This window comes from Sus scrofa, chromosome 8 (assembly GCF_054392235.1).
Source record: "Sus scrofa isolate SSC_HxYL_T2T_F1_AM1 chromosome 8, Sscrofa_HxYL_maternal_Yorkshire_Landrace_v2.0, whole genome shotgun sequence".
Taxonomy (NCBI): Eukaryota; Metazoa; Chordata; class Mammalia; order Artiodactyla; family Suidae; genus Sus; species Sus scrofa.
In genome coordinates this window covers 96257912-96283456 of record NC_139390.1, presented here as the reverse complement: position 1 = coordinate 96283456, position 25545 = coordinate 96257912, and the positions used below count along the sequence as shown (strand labels likewise).

At 33.2% G+C, this 25545-nt stretch overlaps 1 long non-coding RNA gene across 8 annotated transcripts in view; it reads right to left on the bottom strand.

Moving 5' to 3' along the window:
- Positions 1-25545, bottom strand: part of LOC102166855 (uncharacterized) — a 550511-nt gene that overhangs the window by 244171 nt on the left and 280795 nt on the right. The gene's annotated exons all lie outside the window — the stretch shown is intronic.

The window sequence follows — 25545 nt, the reverse complement described above, 5'->3', positions numbered from 1 at the left end:
AAAATCTCACACAGTGATATGTTTAAGCAATCATTTTTGGTCTCTATTTTCATTAAAGATTAAACAAGTGGCTGCAATTTGAGAAAGAGATTAGCTGAAGTTTGGAATCATCTTTGTAACACTGGAAAACTATACTCACTCCTATTTGTGACCGAAAGCTAAATGTTTTCTATAAAATACAAACCAACATGTCTCTATCTTTATGGAAAGATAATTCAGAATTTAAACATCACTGAAACCTACAGTAAATATTTAGATACATAAATACCATATATTTTAATCTTAAAGTAGAGAAGTATGGGGGGGGGATTTCTTTAGAGACAAGGAAAATAATAAAGTAGGGAGTGGCAACAAACTCACTTTATTATTGGGTAGGGAGAGAGTGGGATGCATGGGGAGTTTGGGGTTAGTAGGTGCAAACTATTACAGTAAGAATGGATATGTATGAGTTCCCGTGGTGGCGCAGTGGTTAACGAATCTGACTAGGAACCATGAGGTTGCAGGTTAGATCCCTGGCCTTGTTCAGTGGGTTGAGGATCCAGCATTGCCGTGAGCTGTGGCATAGGTCGCAGACACGGCTTGGATCCTGTGTTGCTGTAGCTGTGGTGTGGGCCGGCAGCTACAGCTCTGATTAGACCCCTAGCCTGGGAACCTCCATATGCCATGGGAGTGGCCCTAGAAAAAGACAAAAAAAAAAAAAAAAGAATGGATAAGTAATAGGTCCTACTATATAGCACATGGAACTATATCCAGTCTATTGGGACAGACCATGAGAGAAGATAATATAAGAAAGGGAATGTATATATATGTATGACTGGCCCAATTTGCTGTTCAGCAGAAATTGGCACAACATTATAAATAAACTATACTTTAATAAAATTTTAAAAAAGAAATTAAGATCTCCATAAAGGAAGAAAATCAAAGGAATAAGTGAAGATAAAAACATTTTTCTTATTCTTGGTTGATATAATAATTATTTGTTCCAAAATAATACCAACAATGTATTTGATTATATATGCTTATATAACATATATATATGCATATGTATATACATATATGCTTATGTGTGATTACATATAAGTGAAGGAATAACAGCAATGATGCAATGGATGTAAAGAAGGAATTAAGATTATTTTGTTATTAAAAGGTACTCACACTACCCATGAAGTGGTATACTGTCATTTGAAAGTGGACTTAAATTAGATGTAAATGTCTTTGCAACAGTTATGGTTACCATAGGATAAGTACAAAAATAGTAAAAAAGAGAAGTATAACTGATATGCTAAGAAAGAAAATAGAATCATATAAAATGCTCATTTGAAAACACAAAAAGCAGAAAAAGAGTGGAAGACACTCAAAAATAGAAAAAAAGAAGGAGAGCTTAAGCTAGAAAACAGCTTGTGGTAGATATAAATCTAAATATATCAATGAGCATTCTGAACATCAATGGTTCAAATGAACCAATTAAAAGATAAAAATTATCAGAGTGAATCTAAAACAAGACCCAGGTGTCTGATGTCTCTAAGAAACTTAATTTAAATATAAGGACACATACAGATTTGAAGTAAACTGCTGGAAAAAAATATATCATACTAATAATAATCAAAGAAGTCAGAAATAGCTATATTATTTTCAGATGGAGCAGATTTCAAAGCAAGGAAGGTTATTAGGGATAAGAAAGGGAATTATGTAATGATAACGGGGTTAATTTTTCAAGAAGGCACTACGATTCTTGACATGTATGTGCCTAACAACAGAACATCAAACTAAGAGAGGCGAAAACTGATAGAGCTACAAGGAGAAATAGATGAATCCACTATCATAGTAGGAGACTTCAAATCCTTCTCTCAGAAATGGACATATCGGTAGGCAAAATGTCAGCAAGGACATAGTTTAACTCACCCCTATCTATCAACTGGATCTGACTGATTTTATAGAGGAGATCTCCCAACAACAGCAGCATACACATTCTTTTCAAGCTCACATGGCACATTTACCAACATGGACTATATTCTTGGTCTTAATACACTTTAAAAAATTAAAAAAATAGAAGTCATACAATGTCTACTCTCAGATCACAATGAAATTGTACTAGAAATCAATAATAGAAAGATAACAAGAAAATCCCCAAATACATGGAGATTAAACAACAAACTTCTTCATAAAACAAAAGTCAAAGAAGAAATCTATTGAGAAATGTTAAAATATTTTTCCTAAATTGAATTAATAACAACTTATGAAAAATTGTGGGATTTAGCAAAAGCAGCACTTAGAAGGAAATTTATAGCATCAAATGCATATATTAGAAAAGAAAAAAGATGTAAAATCAATAATCTAAGTTTCCATTTAAGAAACTGAAAAGAGGATAGCAAATTAAATCCAAGGTAAGCAGAAGAAAAATAAGAATTAGAGAAGAAATTAATGGAGTTTAAAACAAAAACTAAATTTATTAAATCAACAAAATGAAAAGCTGCTTCCTTAAAAAGATAAAATAAACTGATAATTCTTAAGCCAGGCTGAGAAAAAAAGAGAAGAAAGACACAAATGACCAATGTCATAAATGAAGGAAGTAGCATCACTATGGACTTCACAAATATTAAAAGGATAATGAAGGAATACTATGAACAACTCTAGGCCCACAAATTCAATAGATTAAATGGATCAATTCCTTTAAAGACATAATTTGCCAAAACTCACATAAGAAAAATAGACAATCTAAATAGCCCTGTATTTATCAAAGAAATTCAATCAAAAACTAATAACTTTCCAAAATAGGAAGCACCAGGCCCAACTGGTGCCACTGGTGGCCCACTGGTGAATTATACCAAACATTTAAGGAATAAATTGTATCAAGTATCTATAATGTTTTTCAGAGGATGAAAGCAGAGGAAATATTTTCTAATTCATTCTATGTGTCAAGATTTACCCTAATACTAAAACCAGATAAAGACATTCCAAGAAAAGAAAACTATAGACCAAAATCTCTCACGAATATAGATGTAAAAAGTATCAACAAATTATTAGCAAGATGAATGTAACAATGTATAAAAAGAACTATACACTACAACCAAGTGGGGTTTATTTCTGTTAAGCAAGGAAGGTTGGACATTTGAAAATTAGTTAATGCCATCCATCTATAGGATAAAAAAAAAGCAAAATCACATCATCATATGAAGAGATGCAGAAAAGGTATTTAATTTTTTTTCTATTTATAGCTGCACCTGAGGCATATGGAAGTTCTGGGGCTAAGGGTCAAACTGGAGCTGCAGGTGAGGCCTGCACCACAGCCACCACGACATGGGATCCGAACCACATCTGTGATCTATGCTGCAGCTTATGGAAATGCTGGACTCTTAACCCATTGAGCAAGGCCATGGATTGAACTTGCATCCGCACAGAGACAACTTTGGGTCCTTAACCTTCTGAACCACAGCAGGAACTTCAGAAAAAGTACTTGATAAAAGCCAGCTAACATTTAAAATAAAAACTCTTAGTAAACTAGGAATAGAGCCAAACTCCTGCAACTATATAAAGAACATCAATAAAAATTCTACAGCTAAAATCAATCTTAATGGTGATAAGCAATGTTTTCCCACTAAGATTAGAGCAAGGCAGGGATATCTTCTCTCATCACTCTTTCAGTATTGTACTAGAAATTCTAGCTGGTGCAATAAAACAAGAAAAGGAAGTAAAAGGTGTATGGGTTGGAAAGGGAGAGATATAATTAACTTTGTAGAGGACATGATCATCTGTGTAAAAAATCTGAAAGAAATGACCAAAAAAATCCCCTGAAACGAATAAGTGATTATAGTAGGGTTGGAAGACAGAAAGTTAATAAACAAAGGTCAATTGGTTTCCTACATATCAGCAATGAACAAGTGGAATTTAAAAGTAAAAATACAAAACCACTTACGTTAACACTAAAAAAATGAAATAGATAGATATAAACCTAAAAAATGTGTATAAGATCTATATAAGGAAAACTATAAAACACTTAAGAACAAAATAAAAGAACTAAATTAATGGAGAGATAGTTCACGTTCATGTATAGGAAGACTCAACATTGCCAATATTGCTAAGATATCAGTTCTTCCCATCTTGATCTACAGATTTAATGCAATCCAATAAAAATACTAGCAAGTTATTTTGTGGATTTGGACAAACTAATTCTATAGTTTATATTAAAAATCAAAAGAATTAAAATAGCCAACAAAATATTGAATAAGAACAAAGTTGGAATACTGACACTGTCTGACTTCAAGACTTACTATAAAGCTATCATAGTCAAGAAAGCATAGAATCAGTGAAAGAGTAGAAAATTGATCAGTAGAACAGAATAGAGAGCCCAGACAGAGACATATAAGGCATTACTACGGAGCAAAGACAATATCTTCAATAAATGGTGCTGGAGCACCTGGGCATCCACATGCAAGAAAAAAATGAGTTAGACACAGAGCTAATATCCTTCACCACAGACAAAGGTGTAAAACATGAAACTATAAAACTCCTAGAAGTAAGCATAAGATTATTTTAGGTATGGCAGTGACTTTTTAGATATAGCACAAATGTCATGATCCATGAAAGAAATAACTTATAAGCTGGATTTAATTAAATTTACAAACCTCTGTGAAACACATATCAAAAGAATGAGAAGACTAAGCCACAGACTGGGAGGAAATATTTACAGCACATTTGATAAAGGACTGTTATCCAAAATATACAAAGAACTCTTAAACCTCAATGGCACGAAACAAAAAACCTGATTTTAACAAACGGGCCAAAGACTTTCATATACTCACCAAAAAGATACACATATGGCAAATAAGCATATGAGAGATGCTCTGTATCATGTCATCAGGGAAACACACATTTAAAAAAGGAGGTGCCATTAAGAACCTGCTAGAATTACCAAAATCTAGACCACTGACCACACCAAATGCTGGTGATGATGTCGAGCAACATGTATTCTGATCATCACTGCAAGGCAAAGTGGTACAGCCATTTATAAAGATGGTTTGGTGGTTTCTTACAAAAGTAAATATAATCCTACTCTATCATCCAGCAATCGTGGTTCTTGGTATTTACCCCCCAAATCTGAAAACTTATTATGTCCAAACACAAAAACCTGCACATAGATGTTTATAGTAGCTTTACTCATAACTGTGAAAATTTTGAAGTAATGAAGATGTTCTTCATTAGCTGAATAAACATATAAACTATGGTACATCCAGACAATGAAATAGTATTCAGCACTAAAAAGAAAAGAGTTATCAAGCTATGAAAATGCATGGCGGAACCTTAAATGCATATTACTAAGGGAAAGAAACCAATCTTAAAAGGCTATGGACTGTATAATTACAACTCTGTAATATTCTGGAAATGGCAAACCAATGGAGATAATAAAAAGTTCAGGGATTGCAAGTGGGTGTGTGGGATGGAGGAATAAATAGGTAGAGCAGAGAGAATTTTAGGGCAGTACAAATACTCTGTATTATACAGTAATAATGAATACATATCATTATACATTTGTTCAAACCCACAGAATTTATAGCATCAACAGTGAACTATTACATAAATTATGAACTTTAGGTAATTGTGATGTATTGATGTAGATTCACCAGTTGTAACAAATGTACCACTCTGTGGGAGATGAAGAGGGAGGCTGTTCATGTGCGGAGACAAGGGGTATACGAGAAACGTGTACATTCCCCTCAATTTGGAACCTAGCACAAAAAATAAAGTCTTAAAACACCACCACCAAGTGTTTAATCACATATTTAAGAAAGACAGAAAAGTAGATTTGTTTAAGAAGTGAAAAGGAGAAAAAACCCTCAAGCTGGGCATGTAGAACTACAAAAAATAAAGGCAGGAGAAAAGAGATAAGCAAGAGTGAATTGTTGGATTTAGCTTGAAAATAAGAGGCAGCAACCATAAAACTTTCCAGGCTATGGTTCTGAAGAGGCCAATTGACTGTCAAAGTCAACGTTTTAATATAATTATTTGAAAGACCTCTACACACCCCTGAGGTTTGTCTCTTTGTTTTGTCATAAGACACTTCCCATCAGTAGCCTCCAGAGCAACGTGTAGAGAGATTAGTCAGTTTCACTCTTGAAATCTCTAGCTTATCTTGTGGGAAAATAACACATCAATAGAAATCCAGTAATCAAATCAATATTTCAGGAAGCCTTTAGAGTATATGCTTGCCAGTGACAATCTATGTAATCACTCCAAAGAAAAGGGAACATTCCTTTCTAGCCTTTTAAAATGGATGTTAGATATTCCATCAGAACATATCAAACCTACCCATTTCACTAATAAGGAAGTGCTTTTTGATTGAGGAAATTATTGGTTGTCTAATAAAGAAAGGAATGACATACTCATGGGGAAATGGTCATTTATAAATGGGTATCTATCCTTCACATTATTGCATAACAATTACTTGAGAAAAAGTATCCTTAGCACAACTAAGGACTTGAAAAATAAGGTCTTTGTAATTGCTATTGTGACCAACTATAGCGCTTACACACTCATTGTAATACTTCCACTTTTCAATGATAATAGCTCTAAATATGGAGAAAACATCACCAGCATCTGGCTCTTTCTATCCCTTTCACACATTTAAGCATTTAGGATTCCTAAACACTAAATTCCTAAAACATTTTCGAATAATACATCATTTCAGTTTCTTCTTCTACATTTACCTATTCAACCATCTGTCTGCCTACCTACCTGCCTTTCTACTGTTTACTCAATTATCTATTACCTACATGTCTGTCTGTCTGTCTCTTTCTCTCTCTCCCTCTCTCTCTCAACAAGAGTTTCATGTGGCATACCTTAACACAAATTATTCTTTGTTGATCACTTATAAGATGCTGAGGACTTTGTGACCTTTTGTCAAACTGTGATTAACTCATTTGATTCCCATTTGCTCAATTATGACAATTCTTTACCTTAGAAACAGATAAATAATAAGTAATCTTTATGATTTTGCATGTTCTCTCATTTAGCTGCATTTAAGGTATCATGTAAAACACAGCAATGCTTGGTAATATAAAGATCTTTCTATACAGAAGTTGTCATTGCAATAAAAAATTATCATGTCTTCAAACGGTCTTATTGGGTAAACTCTTTTTGGTTTGTTTTTAAAGTAACATTTGAATCAAAATGTATTCTTCATTTTGTCATACATCAGAAATTATCACATATAAATTAATTATCCTTCAATTAAATTTAAAAATGAAGAAAATGTATTATCATTGAAACTATTTTCTCTAAGTTTATAGTCAAAATTATACTTATTTAAATGAATCTGCTATCATTTGAGATGAATTCATTTTATTCTTAACAGGATGAGAATATTTTTCTTGTTAAGTTAAACTCAGTTTAAGGACCTTGCCCAATACATAACAATAAAGATGAAAAATTCTGAGGTAGAGTTAGATCTGATAGCTTTATGTATTTAAATACTCTTTGTTATTTTCAATTCTCCTTATACTTATCCTCATAGAATGCAATGCACTGTCTGAGAAAAACTAAATTATTGAAATTCACAGTGTACAAGCAACTTTAAACTATATTTAAAGATAGCATTGAGATGTGGGAAAAAATAAACTACTATAGGAAACTATAATTAGGAGACTAAGATGAACATTTATCTACTCAAGAGGAAAATATGTAATTTCTATTGAGCTTTGAAGAATTATTTGATATAATCTATACTGATTTTTCATATTATAAGCAATTAATTTCTGGGAATTTAAAAATATTAAAAACATAAAGAAGTTTAAAAACAACTTTTTTTCTTACTTATAGCTTATATCTGCAGTAACCATGTTTTGTAAATTGGTAATATATTTGTTTTCCAATATTAAATATATATTATTTCAGAAAGTATTCATTTCAGAAAAATTTTATATAAGAATTGTTTATTGTATCAAGAAAAGGAGATATGTAATTACAATAATATTCAGTGTATATTTTAAGTTCTTCTATATTCATGTTCTCAGGTGAATGGAAAGAGGAAAGTATGGTACAGGAAATCAATGGGGGGAAAGGCAACTTTTTTCAAAATCTAGTACTTAGAGTAAGAAAGGAAAAATAATGGAGGGAGGTGAAAGGAAAATATGGGTCCTTTTAGATCAAAATGCCTGCTATTGAGATGGGGAGAAGAGAAATGAGTAGATTATTAAATTTGGATAGATAGAAAAATGTTATGGGCTTAAGTGTGTTTCCTCAAAATTCACATATGAAGTCCTAAGCAGAGGCTCAGAATATGATTATATTTGAAGAATGGGGTCTTTAAAGAGGTAATTAAGTTAAAGTGAGGACATTAGTGTGAGCCCCAATCCAATCTCACCAGTGACCTGAAAAGAAGAATAAATTTGGATAGAGACACAAAGGATGCATCTGAACAGAGGGACAACCATCTACAACCATTCAGGGGGAGCAAAATGGGGACCAACTCTAAATCAAGGGAAGAGGTCCCAGGAGAAACCAACCTTGCTGACACTTGGTAGACTTCCAACCACCAGAACTATGAGAAAATGCACTTCTGTTATTAAGCCACCTAATTTGTGGTATTTTTCTATGGAAGACCAAGCAAAACATAACAACAAATGTTTTCCCCATTCCTATTTGGAATTCTGTGAGGAGGCTGCCTTTATGCTAATCCAAAAAAGGTCCAACAGACAAATGTGCCACCAGGGACTATGCCCACAATTTCCCAAAGCTCATACAATTTAGGTAAGAGAGTATTTCCTGTGTGCTCCCTGAGGGAGACACAGAAAGAGTCGATGGACCTGCCCTTGGTGAAAGTCTCACTGCAGTAATGGGGTGAGGTGACCCTAAAGGGAGGCTGTGGGGTGGGATGACCTAAACCATAAATACAACAGAGGCTGCAAGTATCACAAAAACCTGCAGTGTCAGTGAGAGTTCGCCAGCAAAAGTTGGCAAGAGACCTAGTGTTTAATATACTGTGTTGCCACATTACCAAAGACCCATAGGGCAGAAAGAGGACAGATCCATGTATCTAAAGTCACCTTCTCTTAGCAGTGGAGGCAGGTAAGTTTTTCTCTTAACAGAGATACCTAGCTGAGAAGCAGTAGCGAAGGAGAAATACTAATAAAACTTAAGTATTTACAAAATGCCAAACAGAGTGCTTAAAATGAAAGGTCCACTGTCTGTGTAATACCCACACTACCTTGGCCTAAAAGGATTCATGAATACTGATGAGTATATATATTTTTTTTTTGTTAAATCACATATACAAGCAAAGAAACCAAAATACTCTATAAACTCCCACTACTGGTATGTTAAGAGTCCACAACAAGTACATATTTCTCTTTTGTTAAACTTCTAAAATGTAACCCTAGGACTAGGTTATTAGAAGTATTTAAGAGAGTTCCAGTTGTGGCTCAAGAACTCAGCTAGTATCCATCCCTGGCAGGTTCCATCCTTGGCCTCATTTAGTGGATTAAGGATCCAGCATTACCACAAGCTGCAGCATAGGTCACAGACATGGCTTGGATCTGACATTGCTGTGGCTGTGGTGTAGGCTGGCAGCTTCAGCTCCCATTCGATCCCCTAACCTGGGGAACTTCCATATGCTGCATGTGAGGCCCTAAAAAGGAAAAAAAGAGTAGTTAAGCTAATGAAGTTGCTGTTTACAGTGACATTCGAGTTGGTATTAAAATAGCAGAATATATTTTATTATTTCATAATAAAAGAAGTCTGACAGGTGGCAAGGAAACTAGATGCTAGAAGGGTGACTAATTACTAGTCCCCATGGAATGGAGCATATATAAAAGCAGAAGCACAAGCGGTGTTAAGTCATATGTTAGTAAATGGAATGGATATGTCTTTAGTGAGAAAGCATAAATAAAACTGTAAGGAACTGGTAAGTGAAAGAATGGAAAATAAAGACAGTTGGAGGGAGTAAGGGACAGAAAAATTAATAAACTCAATGTTTAACTTCATTTAAATTGTATAATTGCAAAATACTTTAATCTCAACATATTTCTAAACACTTTTTCCTCAAGGGTCTATAAGAGGAGCGAGCAAACTATACCATGTGAAGAAATCCAAACTTCTGCCAAGCTTACCAAGAAAAAAGGAGAAGATATGAATTACTAATATTAGAAATGAGAGAGAGGGTGACAACTGATTCAACGGACACTTAAAAATAATAAAATAATATTATGAACAACTCTATGTCCACAAATTAGATGACAGATTAAAAGAACCAATTCCTTGAAAGACACAAACTGCCAAAATTCACACAAAGGTAAACAGAATATAGAATTAGAACAACATATTTTAAAATAACTGAATCAATAACCAGGAAATTTCCAAAAAAGAAAACCTCAGGCCCAGATTAACTTACTGGTGAATTCTACCAACATTTATGAACAAAAAGACACCCCACAGAATGGGAGAAAATCTTTGCAAACCATGCAAATGACAGGGCCTAATCTCTAAAGTATAGAAACAACTCATACAACTCAACTCAACAACAACAACAAAAAACCAAACAACCCACTTGAAAAATGGGCAGAAGACCTAAAAAGACATTATTTCAAAGAAGACCATGGATATCCAGTAGACATATGAAAAATGCTCAACATCAATAATTATTAGAGAAATGCAAGTCAAAACTACAATGTGGTACCACATCATACCATCATCAAAAAGTCCACAAATAATGAATGCTGGAGAAGGTGTGGATAAAAGGGAACCCTCCTTCAGTGTTGGTGGGAATGTAAATTGGTATAACTGGGATGGAAAACAGTATGGAGGTTCCTCAGAAAACTAAATATAGAATTAACAATGATCCTGCAATCCCACTCCCTAGTCATATATCTGGGCAAAATTGTAATTTGAAAAGATACATGCACCACTATGCTTATTCTAGCACTATTCACAATGGTCAAGACATGGAAACAATCTGAATGTTCATCAAAAATGAACAGATTAAGGAGATGTGGTACATTATATACAATGGAATACTACCCAGCCACAAAAAATAATAAAACAATGGCATTTGCAGCAACACAGATGCAACCAGAGATTCTCATACTTAGTGAAGTAAGTCTGAAAAGGAAAGACAAATGCAATATGATATCACTTATATGCAGAATCTAAAATAGGGCACAAACGAACCTATCTATAAGACAGAAACAGACTCACGGACATAGAGAAGACTTGTGGTTGCCAAAGGCAAAGAGGGAGGGAGTGGGATGGATGGCGAGTTTGGGGTTAATAAATGCAAGCTATTATATTGAGAATGGATAAGCAATGAGATTCTACTGTACAACATAGGAAACTATATCCAATCTCTTGGGACAGAACATGATGGAAGATAGTATGAAAAAAGAATGTGTATATATATGTGTGTGTGTGTGTGTGTGTGTGTGTGTGTGTGTGTGTGTGTGTGTGTGTGTGTGTGTATGACTGGGTCACTATACTGAGCAGCAGAAATTGATACAACTCTGTAAATCATCTATACTTTAATAAAAATAACAATTAAAAAATAAACTAAAAAAGAAAGAAATGATACTATTGTTTCAGAAAATAAAATCAGAAAGAACATTTACTAACTCATTCTATGAGGACATCATTACCCTAACATGAAAACCAGATGAAGACATTACAAGAAAGGAAAAACTACAAACCAATATCTTTTATAAACATAGATGCAAAATCCTTAATAAAATATAGCAAATGTAATTCAACAATGCATTAATAGAATTATACTCAATTATCAAATGGGATATATTCATGTATGAAATGGAGGCAGAGATTGGATTTATGTAGCCACAAACCAAAGAATACCTGGAGTAACTAGAATCTAGAAAAGGGAAGGAAGGGTTTGCCTCTAGAACCACAGCTCTGCTGGCACCCTGACTTTGGATTTTTGTCCTCAGACTGTGAAGTAATAAATATCTGTTTTAAGTCAGCAGTTTTGTGGCAATTTTTTATAGTAGCCATAGGAAAATAATACAATGCCCAATGAAGTAACTTAATATTTTGAATACAAATGTCATATACTCCTTTGTAAATACCTGTAATGTGCTGAAAATGGCTGAGGGAGATCCTACCCTAGGCATTCAAGATATACCCAACCCAAGATCTCAGTTATATACATATTCAAGTGAGAAAGGAACACTATTTAACTTTATGTCCTCTGTCCTGGTGTACCAGTGTCAGAGCTCTTCTCACAGCATATTCTTTGTTGAAATGTGGAAAGCAGAAATGTGACTTGGTTATTATTGTTCAGAACAGAAAATACAAGATTCATAACAAGCATGATAGTTTAGAAAGTGATTCTTCAAGGAGAGAAACAGAGAAACATAAACACTAGTGGCTATCTACTTAATAAGAAGAAAGTAATTCTACCTGGTTTGAGCTTTTTGACATATTCTGTATTTAAATTAATAAAGTCATAACAAAACTGTTTTTACCCTAAGAAATCTCCTATGTCTTTATTGTCATGGGATACAAGACATACTTAGTAAAGTATTAAAACAGATTGTTTGAAAAAGAGATTGAACAGATGGTATAATGAACCCAACAATTCAGCAGAGTTTTATCCATTCTTAAAATTTTATACCAAGACTGATTGTTGTGGTTTTATGAATTTTTTTCCTTGATTTTAAAAGGCATTCAAAAATACATTTTTCAAAATACACCATTCCACAATTAATTATTGTAACTTAGAAATGATCAACAAGACAGGTAACCATCTCTTAATAATTAATATAACAACTTTGGCCACTAATAAAAGCAATAGTAAACTATCTTTTGAACCTGAATATAAATTTTTACATAATGTGGTATTCTGTGTTTTGTTTTATAGTAACTTTATGATTATTTTTACATAGTGTGCAAACCAACCTATGATAAGTAATGTTTCTAGGATAACTTTGATATATTTCTAGGATAATTTTGATATATTATGAAAATCATTCTGAAAAACATTACAATAGCATAGGAATATTGCGAAAATAGGTCATTAAGAGAAAAAATATAAAGCATTTATGGTATGATCCAAGTTAAAAATAACATATCTGAATATGCTTATTTTTTAAATTTTTCCATAAAATACCATATAAGAATCAAAATATCTACAACAATTATCTCTATAGTTGGTTTTACTTTACATTATTTTATATTTTCTAAACTTTCCAAAATAAATAAGAATTCTTCTCCAATAGAAAGGGTTATGGGAATTCCCATTGTGGTGCAGCAAAAATGAATCCGATGAGTATCCATGAGGATGTGGGTTTGATACCTCACCTCGCTCAGTGGGTTGGGGATCTGGCATTGTTGTGAGCTGTGGTGTTGGGGATCTGGCATTGTGAGCAGCGGGTTGGGGATCTGGCATTGTTGTGAGCTGTGGCTCAGATCCCCTGTTGCTGTGGCTGGCAGCTATAGCTCTGATTCGACCCCTAGTCTGAGAACTTCCATATGCCACAGGTACGGCCCTAAAAAGCAAAAAAAAAAAAAAAAAAAAATTTGCCTTCTAGGTCATTAAGCAACTTTGTGTGCTTAATTTTGAGTTTCTATGCCTATTCTTCATAAAGCCATACACATCAATAAGGAGAGCAAATAAAACTAAACATAACTTATAGCTCAACATATCAGGAGATGGGGATTACTACAAACCTTAATTTATGCATAGAGAAACAAACATGATATTCCAATAGCTCATACCAGAGTCCTAAATTGAGAATGCACAAAATCTGAAGAAACTTCAAGCAAAGAGAGGAGAACAGAGGCCCAAGGGTGATGGAGCATAGATAAATTTATCCCAGAAAGAAAAATTCCTTTTGCTGTGTAAAAAAAATACCACCACCACCAACAACAACAACAAAACTACTGAAAACAAGTCTGAGATCTGACAGATCTTAGCAGGACATAAAGGGAAACATTTGAACATATATAATAACTGAGGTGGGAGTCATAAACATCAATTACTCCTGGGAAAGTAGGAAGTAAACAGAAAAGGGACAGTAATGTGTGGATACACAGAAGTAAATAGAAAGAAAGAAGAAAGTGGAGGAAATTAGGGGATCCTAAAGGAACAAAAGCAGATTACAAAGACGAAAAACACCAAATGCTCCCCTCAACATCACCAAAAGACAGAAGTTCTATGTTAAAAAAAAATTACTCTTTATTGTACTGAATGAAGAGGGTAGACTTCATAATTTTGTGAGATACTTCTAAATGCTAACAGCTGCTTCTAAAAGAAACAAAAAAAGAAATCTAAAACTGGGCAAATAACTATTAAAAAGGTAACAGAAAGTGAGCGTCAAAATATTTCTAAGGTTGTAAACTCTTCTATTAAAAAGGCAGAAAAAACTCTAACAGAAAACTTCCATCTCAATATAATTAAGCAAGCATTTAGAAATTTGGGGTGGGGGCACCATAAAGAAGAACTTCAAAAATAAGAACATAAATGGGCAAAATCTAGGAATATATAAAAGTGACTGATTTTATGATCATAAGTAAAGAAAAAAGGCAAAATTATATCCGAAATAAAGACTATAAAATTAATAAGAGGGGAATAAATTCAATCAAATTAATAACTACATGGAGAAAATCAAGATAATAATGAAAGTTGGAGATAGAGTTTAAAAGAGCAAGGGAGAAAGTAGTTCAAATTGAAGAGAAGCAAAAATGAAAATAATTACAAGTATGATTCAAAAATATCTCTCGAATTAAAGGAAGATTCATATCTACATAGTTAAATTGTCTATCATGTACCTAAGAAAACTGACAACAGTTAACTGCAAGACATGTCCTAGTAAGTTTTTTAGACCAAGAAGAGTATTAAACTTTAAACTGCAACAACAAAAAGTCCTTCAGGCCCTTAGAAAAAGAGTAAGTTTCATATAAACATAATTTCTTTTGAGGAATCTACTAAAGGATGAGCACAATCCAACAGAGACATGACTAAGGGAACCAGCAAAAGAATTGATAGTGAGCATTTAACATACACAATTATAGATTTATGACTACCATGAAACTTTGAGGTAATGAGGTAAGCGAGGTATAAGTTTTCCGACAAACCAGAAATAAAAGGCCTAAAATATAGCAGCAAAAGAGGAGAAATAAGTAAAAACAGAATAAGTTCACTGCTGTATAGGTAATAGGACATAGTAAAAAAGACATAATTTAAAAATTACAAATCAAATAGTATTAGGTTGAAAGTATGCAATTACTGACATTCAGCCATTTTTGAAATAGCAATTCAACTCCTAGGTATATACTCTACAGAAACAAATATTTATGTCCACCAAAAGATATACACAGGAACATGCATAGAACTTTTATTCATAGTAGTAACAGCAAACTGGGAATAACTCAAATGCATGTGAAGAGTATAATAGAAAAATAAATTGTAGTATATTCATATAGTGGTTAGAATAGAGGCAATAAAAAGGACGAACTGTCTCAAGCTCTAAAAGTATGAATCTCATAGGCATTTTTCTGAGCTGGAGAATACAGATACAGAAAAAGCACACAGTGTATAACTACATTTATGTGAAGTTCAAAAGCACTAAAAACGAATCTGCTATATTTGCAGACTGACCTGGGAGTCTTAAGGGGTTGGTAATGTGTCATGCCTTAAAGTGAGTGCTGATGATACAGAGGAAAATATTTATGTAAATTCATCAAATTGCGCATTTAATTTTTGTACACTTTATACAAACGTTATGAATTTACATAAAATTTTAAGAAAAAAATTAAGCTAAGTAAATACCATAGGGTAAATAGGTGATAAAAATAATTCATAATATATTTTGTCCTATACTAAATGTGTAAAAAGTTATGCAAAACTCAGGTTTTTTGTTATGATTTTATCTCAAAGTTGTGGATCAATGCACTTGGTCCTAAAAATTGAGTATTATTTTCTAAGATTTTTTTGTAATGCTTTTTATTGTTGTTGTCTATGAGTCATTCAAAAGATATATTGATATTTTACCTATTATACTTCCCTAAAATATATGTGAAATTGGAGGTGTTACTCCAGAAGATAGCAAAGACTAGTCAAGCATGACTTTACGCTATCTTTAGTGAAAATAACATTAAAGTCAGATTTACTAGAATACATAAAATCTTCAGGGAATTAAGATTAACCCCTAAACTAATTAAGATTATGTTAATTATTAAAAATATCAAAACACTATATTGGGAACAAATAAATGGAAATATTTAAAAGATAATATAAGCCTTGATGTATTTGCATGGTTAAAAGGTTCTCCTCTCCTGATAAATTTTATGGCCTCAATAATTAGATATGAGAAATCCAAATACAATTTTTACATTATTTTAAGTGAACAGGTTCTGGAGCTAACTCTCTAAGTCTGCTAGAATTACTTGTTACTAAGTAGTTACTCCTTTTTCAAAAGATTGACGGGACAATTAAGAGTAATATTCATGTTTTCATTGTATTTTATTTGGCCACAGATTTTTTTATTTAATGATTTTAATTTTTTTCCACTATAGCTGGTTTACAGTGTTCTGTCAATTTTCTACTGTACAGCAATGTGACCCAGTCACACATAACACATATACCTTCCTTTTTCTCACATTATCATGCTCCATCATAAGTGACTAGACATAGTTCCCAGTGCTACACAGCAGGATCTCATTGCTTATACATCCAAAGACAATATTTTGCATCTATTAACCCCAAATTCCCAGTCCATCCCACTCCCTCCCCTTCGGTAGCCACAAGTCCATTCATCTGTCAATGGATATTTAAATAGTTTCCATGTCTTGGCTACTGTGAATAGTTCTGCAATGAACATACAGGTGCATGTGTCTTTTCCAAGGAAGTTTTGTCTGGATATATGCCCAAGAGTGGGATTTTTGGGTCATATGGTAGTTTTATGTATATTTCTAAGGTACCTCCATACCATTTTCCATAGTGGTTATACTAATTTACATTTTTGTTTCTGCATTACATGCTGGTTTAAAACACTAAAAAATAAGTTGCATATCAAGTTTTTTACTTTTATTGATAAGCTGTATGGCAGTCCTGTTAGTTAAAGCACAAATGATGTGTGTGTCTAATTTTTAAAAGATCTGGAAGAAAATCTAAGCACTCTGTTTTGTTAACCATCTTGATAGAAAAACTATGGAATGAAAACATTCAGTATCTACTAGGAAAATTACTATGCATATCAAAGTTTAACACAAAAGTCCATGTTGCCATTTTTCATTATTTTAGAATACAACTGGGATGGGGAATGTTAGGATATACAATTAAATCTGTACTTAGAACACTGATCATACAATTAAACCTGTACTTAGAACACTGATCTTGAAAATAAATGTTTGTAGAGGTTAAGGGATCAACACTAAGTGAGAATTAAGAGGAAATTGATTACTTAACTCTCTGAAGGTTTTTAAAGAAAACAGAAAAGATATCTGATTTCTCTCTTGTCCTACTAGTCAATGGCATAGTCCTTACTCTCTTCTCTTACTGCCTATTCAGAAACTGGTAAAAAAAAATATGATGGATAGTCTGATTTCAGTTCATGTGTTTTCAGGAATTTATTAAAAAATTCATTCGGTTTCCACTGGATGGAGTTTTTTTAAAAGGGAAATAAAAAATCTTATTATTCATTTCTAAAATGTACTCTACTTCTATTGCTTGAATATATTGCAAATAAAAGACATAAATGTTAGACTGAGAAAAGATACTGAATTTTAAATTTTTTTCAAATATATTATCATGTTTATTTTAACTTCACTGAAATAGGAACAAATCAATATCTTGAAGAGTTTTCCTACAATATTTAAAAAAAAACAAATTGGATAGTAAGCTCATACTTTTCTAACATTTTAGCTGTTTTCAATTTCTAAAGGTAAAGTCAAATTTATCCAGCTTTTTTTTGTAAACACATAAAACACTGATGCATAATGATATTTATTTTTAAATTTATTTATTTATTTTTTATTTTTTTTTTTGCTTTTTAGGACCACACCTGTTGTATATGGAGGTTCCCAGGGTAGGCGTCCAGTTGGAGCTGCAGCTGCTGGCCTACACCACAGCCACAGCAACACAGGATCTGAGCCGCATCTGCAACCTACACCACAGCTCAGGGCAACACTGGATCCTTAACCCACTGAGCCAGGGATTGAACCTGCATCCTCAAGTATACTATAGCCAGATTCATTACCACTGAGCCACAGTGGGACTTCTGATGTCTAAGGAAATTTAAATTGTTCTGTTTCTTTAAATCCAAACATCATTTTCCATAACTGACTGGATTCTAAAGGGCCTCATTAAGAAAACTGGGAATTAGAATTTTAAAAAAAATTAACTTCTGGGATTTTATAAGTCTACAGAGTTCAACCAAACTGGATAAGAAGAAAAATATTTGCATCGATTATTTTAAAGACATGGATTTTCTGGTTATAGTCATACTCAACTTCCTCAGGGCACTTCTGTCTGCAGCCTCTTGTGCCTTCCCACATGTGCTTTTCCTTTGCTTAGAATATTTTTCTAAGCTAAAAACAAATAGAGGTATCATGTATTTCAAAAAATTCAAGAATAATTTTCCCAATTCTTTTCTCCAGATACTCAGTGTGATCTGACATCCTAGACAATTTTAGGTATAAATTTTGGATTATCTCCCTACTAATTATCTGACCCATAGATTTTATTTGATTTGTTAATCTCAATGTTCTTACCTGTAAAGTAGAGATAAATGTAATTAAATTGCACATTGTTTCCTGGAAGGACTAAATGAGGAAATGTAAGTAAAGTGCATATCCTAATTTCTGGAATATAGCTTTAGAAATGATTAAGGTAACACCAAATCTGAGAAAATTTAAACAACATTGAGAGCCATTAAAAGCCATCATAAATTCAGAGGATTGGGAGGGGTGGGCAAAATGGGTGAAGGTGGTCAAAATCATGAACTTCCAGTTATAAAATAAGTAAGTCATAGGATGTAACGTCAGCATGGTGACTACGGTTAATAATACTGTACTGAATACTTGAAAGATGCTAAGAGATTAGATGTTAAAAGTTCTCATCATAAGAAAAAAATCTGTGACATCATCTGATATTTTTAACTAGATTTATTGTGGTAATCATTTAACAATGAACATAAATATCAAATCATTATGTTTACACCTAAAACTCATATAATATTATGTCAATTATATCTCAAAAAAAAAGTTCCATGGGAGCAAATCTTGAAATATAATGCTCTATTTCAGAGATACCAGTTGGGGCAGATATTGGTAGTTACCTACCCCATATCTCTTCTCCCTCTTTTCTGTACTGAAAGCATGATGATCTACTTTTTGTTTTCAGTAAAAATGCCTGAGAACTTGACTTCCTTTATAGTTAGAAATGTCTATGTGACATAAGTCTGAACATTGCCATAAATAATGCTAATGAGGATGGGGTGGGATGAGGTGGGAAAGGTTGTTCTATGAAAATCTTTTAAAGAGGAACAAGTTTCTGTAGCTGCCCACTTTAGTCTTGTCCCACCTAAATTTTCTTTCTGCCTGGAATATTCTAGGTCAGGAGAATGAGGAAATATCTTGCAGACATTAGAATGAAAATCAACATTAAGAATGACGAGTCAGAAATACAGAAAAGCCTTGAGATATTTATGACTTCACTGGGCTACTATATCAGCTCTGCTTTGCTTGCATCTGGACTTTCTCAAGTTATAAACTCCTCTACATTTAAGGGCTCTTTTTCATGTTTTCATAACATGCAGATCAAGAAAACAGATTCACTTGCTCTCTTCAACAGAATTCAAGTAGAATTTAGATGCCTTCCTGTAGTTCCACAAAGTTATAACTGCCCACAAATTCCTGTAGGGATATCTTAAAAAATTAACTAAAACTCACATAACCCTTGTGGTTAGCATTAGGTTGTTATTTAGATTAAGGTATAATGTGTCAATATTTTATTTTTCAATAATATTTGAATCTTAATATTTTTTAAATTAAAATTTTTATTATAGTTTATTTACAATGTTCTGTCAATTTCTGCTGTACAGAAAAGTGACCCATTTATACACATATTTATATATATTTCTTTTTTCGTATTATCCTCCATCATGTTCCATTACAAGTGATCAGATATAGTTCCTTGGACTATACAGCAGAATCTTATCACTCAACCATTCTGAATGCAATAGTTTGCATCAAATAACCCCAAACTCCTAGTCCCTTCTACTCACTCTTCCTCCCTCTCAGCAACCACAAGTCTGTTCTCCATGTTCAAAAGTTTGTTTCTTTTCTATAGATAGTTTCATTTTGTAACATAGATTCCAGATACAAATGATATCATACAGTATTTGTCTTTCTCCTTCTGACTTACTTCATTTAGTAAGACAGTCTCTAGTTTCATCCATGTTGCTGCAATTGGTATTATTTTTTTCTTTTTATGGCTGAGTAGTATTCCATTGTGTATATATGCCACATCTTCTTCATTCACTCATCTGTCAATGGACATTTAGGTTGTTCCCATGTCATAGCAGTGCAATGAACATACAGGTGCATGTATCTTTTTCAAGGAAAGCTTTGTCTCAATATATGCCCAAGAGTGGGATTTCTGGGTCATATGGTAGTTCTATATTTAGTTTTTTGAGGTACCTCCATACTGTTTTCCATAGTGGTGGTATCATTTTACATTTCAATCTACAGTGTAGGAAGGTTCCCTTTTCTCCACACCCTCTCCAGCATTTGTCATTGGTTGACTTGTTAATCATGGCCATTCTGACTGGTGTGAGGTGTCACTATAGTTTTGATTTGCATTTCTCTACTAATTAGTGATGTTTAGCATTTTTTCATGTGCCATCTGTACATCTTCTTAGGAGAACTGTCTAAGAGGCCTTCTGCCCATATTTCAATTAGTTGTTTGTTTTTTTTTTTTTACTGTTGAGTTGTCTGACTTGGTTGTATATTTTGGAGATTAAGTCCTTGTTGGCTGCATCATTTGCAAGTATTTTCTCCTATTTCGTAGGTTGTATTTTTTTTAATGGTTTCCTTTGCTGTGAAAAAGCTTTTAAGTTTGATTAGTTTCCATCGATATATTTTTATTTTTATTTCTGTTGCCTTGATAGACTGACCTAAGAAAACACTTACATGGTTAATTTCAGAGAATGTTTTCCTATGCTCTCTTCTAGGAGATTTATGGTGTCTTATGTTTGAGGATCAATTCAAGAAGAGGATATTATACTCATCAATATATATGCCCCTATTATAGGAGCACCCAAATACATACAATTGCTAACACACATAAAAGGAGACATTAATATGAATATGCAATAGTAGGAGACTTTAATACCACACTCACATCAATGGACAGATTCTCTAGACAGAAAATCAATAAGGCAGAGATCCTAAATGACACAATACGAAAGTTAGACTTAACTGACATTTTCAGTACATTACATCCAAAAGAAAAAATATATATACATTCTTTTCAAGTGCACATGGAACATTCTCAAGGATTGACCACTTACTGGAGCACAAAGTTAACCTCAACAAATTTAAGAGTATAGAAGTTATTTCAAGTATCTTCACTGACCACAATGTCATGAAACTAGAAATCAACCACAGGAAAACAAATGAGAAAAAGCTGACTACATGGAGACTAAACAACATGCTACTAAAAAACCAATGGGTCAGCTAGGAAATCAAAGGGGGTATTAAAAAGTACCTTGAGACAAATGATAATGAAGACACGACCATTCAAAAATCTATGGGATGCCACAAAAGCAGTTCTCAGAGGGAAGTTCGTAGCTGCCTTCCTCAAAAAAGAAGAAAAATCTCATATCAATAACTTAACCCACCACCTAAAATCATTAGAAAAAGACAAACAAAACAAGTCAAGAGAAGGAAGGAAATTATAAAGATCAAAGAAGAAATCAATAAAATAGAGGTTCAAAAAACAATAGAAAAAATCAATTAAGCCAAGAGCTGGTTTTTTGAAAGGTAAACAAAACTGACAAGCCTCTGGCCAGCCTCACCAGGAAGAGGGAGAGAAAGAACTCAAATAAAAATGATAAGAAATGAAAAGGGAGAAACCTCAATGGATACTACAGAAATAAAATAAACCATAAGAGAATACTATGAACAATTATATGGCAACAAATTTGACAACCTAGAAGAAATGAACAACTTTCTAGAAAAATACAGTCCACCAAATCTGAATTAAGAAGAAACAGATTGACATTAACATTCAGAAATTGGTTGCATTTCTGTATACTAATAATGAAATATTAGAAAAGGAATACAAAAATACAATACCCTTTAAAATTGCACCACCAAAAATCAAATACCTGGGAATACACCTGACCAAGGAGGTAAAAGACTTATATGCCAAGAACTATAAAACATTAATCAAGCAAGTTAAAGAGGATTAAAAGGAATTGATAGATACTCCATGCTCCTGGGTTGGAAAAAACAAGCAGGAGGCATAACTCTCCCAGACTTCAAGAAATATTACAAAGCTACAGTCATCAAGACAGTGTGGTACTGGAACCAAAACAGACAGACAGACCATTGGAACAGAACAGAGATCCCAGAAATAAACCCCAACACCTATGGTCAATTAATCTTTGACAAAGGAGGCAAGAACATAAAATGGGAAAAAGACAGTATTTTCAGCAAGTGTTGCTGGGAAACCTGGACAGCTGCATGTAAATTAATGAAACTAGAGCAAACACTTACACCATACACAAAAACAGTAAAAGATTTTTAATGTAAAAGAAAAAAGACTACTACAATAAAATATGCTCCAAATCTCTAAACTCTTTTTACTTTAGTACATTTGAAATTTTTAATTGCTTATTTTATTTTTATTTTTTAAAATAATATTGGAGTATATTAACTTAAAATGTTGTTTTAGTTTCAGGTGTAGAGCAAAGCGAGTAAGTTATACATATAAATATATCCATTCTTTTCTTCCCATATAGGTTATTATAAACTATTGAGTAGATTTTCCTGCCCTATACAGCAGGTTCTTGTTAATCATGTGTTCGCTTAGTTTATTTTAAATCGCTCAGCTGTGAGGTGTTTGTATTGCAAGAGAGCCAGTATTCTTTCTACAATATGGTTGTCACACAGGAAAACCAGCCTCAAGTGTTGAACTGTGTAAGTCATAATAGCAAAAGAAAAAAAATTTGAATTAAATACAGTTATGCTCTGTTAAAGAAGAAAATGACATACTTTGATCAAGCCTTGAGCAAAAAATAAGCAAATCCACTTTACCTCTAAAAAATTTATCTTAGTGAAATTCAGTCTTTATTTTGTAAATAATCCTGCAGATTTTCTTTTGTTTTATTTATTTATTTTGCTTTTTAGGTCTACACCCATGGCATATGGAACTTCCCAGGCTAGTGGCTGAATCAGAGCTACAGCTGCCAGCCTATGCCACAGCCACAGGGTTAGGGGTTAGGGTTAGGGTTAGGGGTTAGGGTTAGGGTTAGGGTTAGGGGTTAGGGCTATGGTTAGGGTTAGATCTATGCCACATCTGTGACCTACACCGCAGCTCTCAGCAACACAGGATCCATGACCCACTGAATGAAGCAAGGGATCAAACCCACATCCTCATGGATTCTAGCTGGATTTGTTTCCACTGGGCCACAAGGGCAGCTCCCCTGCATATTTAATCAAACACACATTTAAACAGAGAAAGAAACCATATGTGTGTGCAACTTTTGCTTAGTTTATTATTGATTGTATTTATCCTTTGAATGTTCTAATTTTTATAGGCACTATTTAGGAGAAAATGTATAATATATTCTTTTATAAATGCAAAACAGATATTTATCAGGAGATAACTGTTTTTATACCTTTTAAAATTAAAAGTGCTTTAACATTTTCCTATATCTTTGTTTTCTTTTTTGTTCATTTGTTTGTTTGTTTTTAGGGCTGCACTTGCAGCATATGGAAGTTCCAAGGTTAGAGGAAGAACCGGAGCTGTAGCTGCCAACCTAAGCCACTGCCACAGCCACATCAACACAGGATCTGAGCTGCATCTTCGACCTATACCACAGCTCATGGCAATGTTGGATTCTTAACTCACTGAGCAATGCCATGGTTTGAACCCACATCCTCATGGATATATTAGTTGGGTTTGTAACCCTCTGAGCCACAGTGGGAACTCCCTATATTTTTTAAAATAAAATTTTATTTTAGAACAGTTTTAGACCATAAACAAATTAGTATAGAGTTCCTATATTCCCCACACCCAGCTTTCCTTATTAACATTATACATCAGTATGGTATGTTACATTATTATTAAGTTCATATTTCGTATGGATTTCCCTAGACTTTAGATAATGTCTTCCCCTCCCCCACTCCCCCAGACTTTCCTCAGATGCAAAATTACATTTAGTCATCATGTCTCTGTAGAGTCTTCTGGATTGCGACATTTGCATTTTTTGATGACTTTGACAGCTTTAAGGAGTACTGATAAGTTATTTTATAGACTGTGCTTTAGTTTGGGATTACTTGATCTTTTTTTCTCAATGTTACACAGGGTTTACAGAGTTTTAGGGAGGAAAATCACAGAGGTAAAGTACCATTCTCCTTTCACCATATTAAAGGCATTATGCTCTCAAATCACTTATAATTATTGATATTAACCTTCATCATCTGAATGACATAGTGCTCACCATGTTTCTCCGCTTTAAAGTTATTTTTTTTTTTTCCATTTGAATACTGTACTTTTTGGAAGGAAATCTTTTCGTACAGCCCACAATGAAAGAAGGGTGAGCTAGGTATCACCTCCGTGAATACAGAGTATCTATATAAATTATTTGAAACTCTTCTGCACAGATTTGCCCATCATTCCCCAGTTTTATTTATTTATTTAATCATTTATTTGTATCAGTATGGACTCATGGTCATTTATTTTATACTTTGGGTTATAATCTAATATTATGTTAATTATTTTCTTGCTCAAATTGTTCCAGCCTTTAACAATGGTGGCTCTCTAAGGTGGTGCCTGTGTCTTTTTAAAATATTCTAATTATTTAAAATACCCAAATCATTTTATAATTCCTTAATTCTTTGCACTGCAACATGTTCCATGTTCACCATGTTCTAGCCCTAGAATCAGCTATTTTTTCTTGGAACCTTGGTTCTAGTGTTGGGAGAACTATATTAGAAATTAAGATTGGGTCACTGGTGTGTTCTTATTTTAATGATAAAACAGCACATGAAGTTGGTTTTAAAAATCTTTGTCATAGAAAATTTATTCAATGAAAAGTAAACATTTCTCCCACATTCACATTCTTCTTTCCTTTTTTCAAATCCACCTATATGTCAGAGGTACTTGGATGTTTTCTAGACAACTATACAGCTATCTCTCTAATCATTTTCCTAACTATGAGTTCTAGCTACAAAAACGGAAAGATAAATGGTACTGTCTTGTTTTTTTATATCAATTAATATAGAAATGATATATATAGATAGGTGGAGATAGTCCATTGTTAAGACATACCTATTTTTAAAAAGTGTTAAATTTAAATTCCATAATGGAGTGTTTGTTTA